A 7,639-nucleotide genomic window follows, 5' to 3' on the forward strand; every position below is an offset into this window, starting at 1 on the left:
TCCGAATCAATTGGGAANAGTGGAATGCTTACTTTACACTTTTCAATGAATTTACTTGATAAAATGCAATGCCATCTTTTCTACATCTTCTATAGTATTTGCTTAATAGAATGCAATGCCATCTCTTCTATATTTTGTATAGTACAGTAGAGCGTCGATTATCCGAATCAATTGGGAACTGGGGTTGTTCGGAAGATCGATGTTTCGGATAACCGATTGTGTACGAAAAAATATATTAATTTATCTCATCTTGACATTTTCTCCGTTGCGTGTCGCTTCGCGTCGAATTTTCGTCGATGTTAAGCCTAACGAAGACTATTGTATCGTTAAAAATTACTTTTTATTTTGTACGAACAAAGTAAATATATTGAAAAATAAAAAAAAATAAAAAAATTATACTTCAGAAGTTAATTTAGTATCAAAAACGTAAAATATTTAAGTAACCCAAGACATAGCCAAAAATTGCAGCGCCACAGCACTGGCGAAAATTTAAATTTGCCGACTGGAATTCTTTCGGATGATTGACGTTTCGGATGATTGACTTTCGGATAATCGACGCTCTACTGTATTTGATTAATAGAATGCAATGCCATCTCTTCTATACCTTGTATAGTATTTGCTTATTTCATCACCTTGTATAGTACAGTAGTTGCTTAACAGAATGCAATGTCATCACTTTGTATAGTATTTGCTTAATGGAATACAATGCCAACTCGCCTACACCTTGTATAGTATTTCATAAAATCCAACTGTTATCCATCAATACTTCACCATCACTTAACTTTCTCTGTAAGTGCATTGAAACGCATAAAAACGGAACGATTTCTTCATCATTTCTCCATAAAAATGTTAATTATTCGTAAAAATGGCACAGACATTTTAAAAATCGTTTCTAAACATATTTATTTGACAGATCTCTTAAATTTAATGACTTGTTTTAAACTAGAGTGCTTCGAAGAGAAATCGTGCGAAAACCAATTTCTTGTTTTCCAATTAAGAAAACAAAAACCCCAACGAAGAAGAACGGGGGAAGAAGAAGAAGAAGAAGAAAAGGAAGAAGAAAGGAGAAAGAGAGAGGGGGGAGAAGAGGGAAAAAATAAGAAAAGGGATTTTAAAAATTGACAATTACAGAAAGAATCTTTGCTTCTACCTTTACTGATCGTAATTACTTCCATCTCTTTAACTAATAAAAACACATTTTGCATTTTCTAGATTAGACAATCGAAGTTTCTGACGTTACCGTAGGGAAAAAAGAACACGAGGTATTAAAAAAATGGCGAAAAAATATATATTTTTTCCCTCGTGTCTTCTGTTCTTTATCCTGGTTTTTTTTCTACTCCAAAATCCCTATTTTGTCTTGGACTCTCGAGAATATTCTTAGAGCTATCTCGACGTGCGGTTAATGATCTGTCCTGACATCATTTAAAAGTAATTATTCCTGTCTGATTGTGAGTACTGTAATTTGCTGGAGGTGCATCAGTCAGAAGAGGTTTCTCTTTACTCACCTCCCCCCTTTTCTACTAGAAGGACTTAATGAGTCATGAAGCGTAACAACGGAATCAGTTTGATCCCTTCGTATGCACAGATACTTTTCCTAGAATTTAAAAATAAAATAAAATACAAAAAAATTCAGAGGATTTGGAGTGCACGTACATATATTTGAATGGATTTGATTGAATAGAGAAGTGAAGTAGCAGGGGGGAAATGGGGAAAGTTTTGTGGGTGAGTTTGCTTTTTTGCAGGTTTGCTTTTTTGTTGCCTTAACAATGAATAAAAGAAGTGATTTTTTTTAAAGAAAAGGGAATTACTAGATTAGGGTAGATACGTGGAAAGAAACGAGGTAGAAATAAGTATTCTATGATGATGGAGATGGAGGGATGCTCGGAAACTACACAGAGATACTTAAGAGAAGCGTTAAAAATTAAATGAAAAACCAGAAAAATATTGTAAATTTTTATAAAAATCGATAAAAGGAAACTTCTAGAATATTTTTTCCAGGAGATATTTAATATCAATAAATTATTTTCTTTAAATTTAATAGAGACTTTTTTCACTTTTTACTGATCTTATAAGTAGTTAACGTTTATGATCTTTGATGAATTTTATCATCCATAAAATAAGTTAGATTTAAGATTTTCTCAATTATATTCTTATTTATCGTCTTCTAGACATTTCTATAAGTGAAATTACTAGAATTTCAAAGTGTTTAAGAGTACGAAATAATAATAATTATTTTTTCTTGAGCTTCAATGTAATATACTACAAATACTACAAATACTCAAAGAATACTACAAATAAAACTTTATGCTGCTTCAAGTAATTTAGGAATATTTAATCCTTCCTCCATCAAAATATGAAGCTTAGAAGAAGGCCATACTAAAATTTACTTTTAAAAATACAAAAATATCCCGTTATATAGCACGTTTTAGTTGTTTTCTTTGAATTTAATAGTCATATTAGTCGTAATTTCTTAAGATATTTAATAAATTTTATTGAAATTTCTAAGTTATGTATTTGTTTATCGTCTTCTAGACACATTTATGAATTAAATCGCAAGAATTTATGGAGTGATGAAGAGCACGAGATAATTATTTCTTGCTTTAAGTTCAATGCGAGAAAGAAGATGAGGAGAGGAAGATGTGGACTTTCAAACTTTTTTTCCTCATCAAAATTACTTAAAACTCTAAAATTAGCATTCATTCACACACAAAAAAGACTGGATTTTCTCATAAAAGAATTGAATTTCTGAGTTTACTTACTTTACATTTTCTTCCATTTGCCTTCAAATTTGCTAGAAAACATCAGAAGTTTAGCTTTTACACGTTTCTTGCACCAGTAAAACAAAGTTTAAGATACAGATTTCTCTACCTTTATTCTTGTTTACTATTTTTGGGAACCGAAACACCACTAGAGATTCTTTCAAGTTAAGAAAAAAGAAGAAGAAGAAGAAGAAGTTTGATTCGAAAACAAACTCGAAACTTGGGAATATAGATTGGAGAATGGGTCGATAGAGGGTCTAATACATTCGACAGACGTTTCGGGAACATCCATATTTATGAAACTATGCCGTGAAGCCGAAATCATGCTACACTGTCTTCGATTCCTGTCTATATAACTGTATATATATATATATATAGCTCTATATACACAGAGTGCATGCAAGCAGCACACGCAAAAGTACGAATATCAAAAAAGTCCCATCATCTGGAAGAACAGGACGGACGGAGGCATCAAAGTGTGTCAAGTTATTGATATTCTACTGCTAACATATAAGAAATAGCTATGCCAACCATGAGGATACGTGAGTGAGAAGAGGAATAACTTGTAGCAACTGGTAGCAAGTGGGATCTGCGGATGATTAACTTGGAATTTTGGTGTTGTAAGGGTTTCGTTTCCAAGATATATTCCAGCTTATACAAGTTTATATGCTATTATTAAATTATTATTTTTTTAAATTATATATATATCTAGCTTTGTGGGATGTGAATTGTCTAAGCAGAGATGAGGAGTAATTTAGATGAGATTTGTATAAAAATTAGGAAATTAGAAAAGAATTAGAAGACTTTAACATAAATTTTAGAGTATAATAAAGTATAATACGTTAAAAAATCAATAGTTTTATGTTATTTTAATTTAAAAAATTAGAAATTTAAAGCTTAAAGTCATGAATACAAAACCAGATTTTTGTATTACGTGAGTGGAGTTAGATGAGATTTACGATAAAAACAGAAAATTAGAAGCCATTTAAACAATGGAAATGTAATTTTTCGAGTATAATGAAATAAAATTCTTCAAAAAATTAATGATTTTAACGATTTTAATTTAAATAATTAGAATTAAAACGCTTAAAGTTACGGAGTTAAGTAATTGGATTTAGACGAGATTTATGGTAAAAGCAGAAAATCAGAAAGTAATTAGAGTGTTGGAACATAATATTTAGAAAACAATGAAGTAAAATTATTTGAAAAATCAATAATTTTATATGATTTTAATTAAAGAAGTTATAAATATAACGCTTGAAGTTCGTGCATATTAAAGCATTCAAATCAGATTTAGGTGTTACGTGAGTGGAGTTAGATGAGATTTATGATAAAAATATAAAATCAGAAGATGTTTAAATAACAGAAACGTAATTTCTAGACGTTAATTCTTTTAAAAATCAATAATTTTACACGAATTTAATTTAAAAACAAAGAAATATAACGGCTCAAATCCATGCATTTAAATCAGGTTTTTGAATAAGAATTCCAAATAAATACACAAATATTAATATTTATATTTAAAATATAAATCGTAAACATAATATATTAAGTAGATAAAATGCTAGAAATGTGTATAAAATATTCAAAAGTGTAAAGAAGATTTTCTTGGAAAAGGAATTGCCATAGAGAAGGAAGAAAAAGGATGAGGGAGGAAGGAGAAAAAAAAAAGGGATTTAACGAAACTACAAGGGAATTCTTAAAATTGGAAATTGTGAATTTGAAACTTTATATTGTTTAAATAAAAGAACGGGTGATTTCCTTCGTCTGAAAGTAGAGATAGGATTCTTATTTTGTACAAATTGGCCTCGAGGCGGTTTGGTTTCTTGCTGGTTAGCAGATAAGAAAGAGCAATAGTAGAAAGCATTAAGGAGAAAGATTACGAAGAAAACAGTCTGATGCTCGACAATTCACATAGAATTAATAGAAAATAAAAGAAATAACCTTAAAATTTATTACTATTTACTATCTAATTATTGATATCTCAATCGGAAATTTCTCCTGAAGAGATGGCTTTAGTTGAGGAGAGATGCTTGATATTTTGAGAATTTTATGAATATTTCGCCTCATAATTGCTTAATTCTTACATAAATGATAAGGAAATTAATATTCTTACCTAAAAAATGAATATTTTTTATGCCTTCTTACAGAAATTATATTGGAAAAAGTACAGGAAAGATGCTCACTTGGATGAGATGTTTCAGTTTTTGGTTAAAATTAATGTAAAAAATAAAAGAAATAATTTTAAAATTCATTAATTTTTACTCCCTAATATCAAATTTTGGCATTTAAAGCAGCAATTTATCTTGAAAAGTTAGCTTTAGTTGTAGAGAGATGTTGAATATTTTGAGTATTTTATGAGTATTTCGCTTCACAATGGCTTATTTCTCAAGCAAATAAAGAGAAAATTAATGATGATATCTAAAAACTAACTTTTCTTACGTTTGTTGATGCCTTCTTGAAGATTCTTTACATGTTTTAGATATGGATAGAGTAGAGGAAAGATTCTCTCTTGGATGAGATGCTGAAATATTTGAATATCTCATCCGAGTGAATATCTTTTCTAGCTCTTCTCCATATTCTAAACATGTAAAAATTCGAAAAAGGAAGGTTCAAACAGAAGAAATCTTACATTTCTTAAGTTTAGTATTATTTATCAGCGTTAAATATTCACTAGTAACTGAAAAATTTGAATATTTTTAACACTCGAATCTCCCTAATTTCGATTCTCTCCATCACTCCTCATTTATAAAACGAAACTAATAGCGTTATTTTACCATAAAATTTGATTAAATTGCTACAAAATTTATTGTAAACAAAAGAAAAATCATTAAACCTGTTGTAAAGAATAGAAATTAAAAAAATTAGATTAGGTTAGAAAATTGGAGAGTTGGAAACTAAAAAGAGTTACAACAGGGAATTTCGGCGATATACGGAAATTAAAACTTCACTTATCATTAATTTAAAAGGAGTTAAATACCGAAAACATATACTTAGAAATTTCAAAGAAGAAAATAAAAATACCAAGTGAAAGGAATGTAGTAGATTTACATGAAAGTAACTCACCCATCAAACATTCATCCTACAACAAAACACATGTGAATAGAATTAAACAAACAGCTGCTTTCTCTCGTATGGATAGAGTCGAATAAGCATTCAACTGTCGTAAAGAGTGACACATTTTACTACATTTCCTCTCCTTACTTGTCTCTGGTGTGTGGTTAAAGTTTCACGCATGGTGTTTTCCGATCAGTCCCGAGTGTTTTGGTCCACTCATAGCAATTGCTGTTCCTTTCTGGAGCAGTTAACGCTTTTCTGTAATTAAATGTAAGGTTTGCTCCTGCTCTTCCTCGTCTCCTACTTCGATACGATGATTCTCTTTCTCTCTCTCTTCTTTGATAAAACTCTATCCGACTTTAATTACACTTTTACTCTTCTTCTTTGCGTTAATCAACGATGCAGAATGGGATGTTTGGTATATTGTAAAAGTGTGAATTTCTCAAAATTTACCTTCGGGATATTTTTAATTTAATTGCTTTTAACTTAACGTTTCTACTTTTAAACTTTTAATTAATAGAATATTTTTAGGTTCTTTAGCATAAAATTTAAAAATTTTTCTATTTAATTCGAGTTTATTTATCATTTATTTACATTTTAAAACATATTAAGAGCGAGTGAGGTGTTAAGAGGATGCTGTTTTGTTAAGGTGTAATTGATGATACTCCTGCTCTTCTTCGTATTCGATAAGCGAGAGCAGCTATACATTCGAATAATTGATTTTATGGTTAAAATAATATGTATTATATTAAAATCGTATGTTTAAATCTTAAAAATTAACAGATATTTACTCTATTTACTCTCAAAATACGAATTATCTGTATATTAAACTCTATAGATTGATGCATATCAATCACAGTATTGGCGATTTTCATGATAATTTTATTTAAAATAATATTAATATTCTTTAAAATAATGATAATTATAACATTTTAAGACTACTCAGCTATTACTCTTGCAATTAATTTATAGAAGTTTATATATTTTAAGCTGTTAAAACTAGACACAAGGTAGAAATGAAGTACAGCTTCAATTATGGAGTGAGCACTTCTGTAACGTAATATCTTGATAAAATTCCATAAAATCTGTTTAACAAATTAATAAAAATAAAAAGTAATGTTAAAATATTCGAATTAACAAGAAATTTTTACAGTTTTTAGCTTAAAAATTGCCAATTTTGCCGTCTATTTAAAGAGAACTTGAAGCATCTTCCAAGTCAAGTATCTTGTCCACAGAATATTTCTTTATTACTACAACAGCAGCACTTCTACTATATTAAAAGCGTTAAATCGACTATAAAAAAACAGTTTAACAGCCCAAATATTTTTTTATAAAGATAGAAACACCAATAAAACAATCTAAACTGATGATGAAATACTTATTCTCCTCTTACTTACAAATGTATTTATGTTAAAAACTACCTACAAAATTGGAATAATAACTATAAATTATACAATTTTAAACAATTTTATTAATGTAGAAACACAATTTATTGAATTTCTACAGTTTTCTTTTATTATATATTTATATTTTTCTTTTATTTTTCTTGTTTTTTTTTCTATGGGATAACGTAGAAGAGGAAAACAAAATTTTGGAGTAAGGCAATCTCACAAGAGATCACTTTATCGCAAATACTACTTTAGTAACAAAAGAGTGTAGCCGTATAAACATTAAAAATCGAATAATGGAATCCTAATTGGATAATGCTAGTATCATTAATAATTTAGTTTAGGCAGGATGTCCCCTGTAGCAATGAAAGGAACAAACATCTGTCGTGGATACAGCTACCTCTAGAGTGTAATAACTGCTCTTTCTTCCCCCAT

Source organism: Centruroides sculpturatus, unplaced genomic scaffold (genome assembly GCF_000671375.1).
Source record: "Centruroides sculpturatus isolate CEXI.00-Female unplaced genomic scaffold, Cexi_2.0 scaffold100, whole genome shotgun sequence".
NCBI lineage: Eukaryota > Metazoa > Arthropoda > Arachnida > Scorpiones > Buthidae > Centruroides > Centruroides sculpturatus.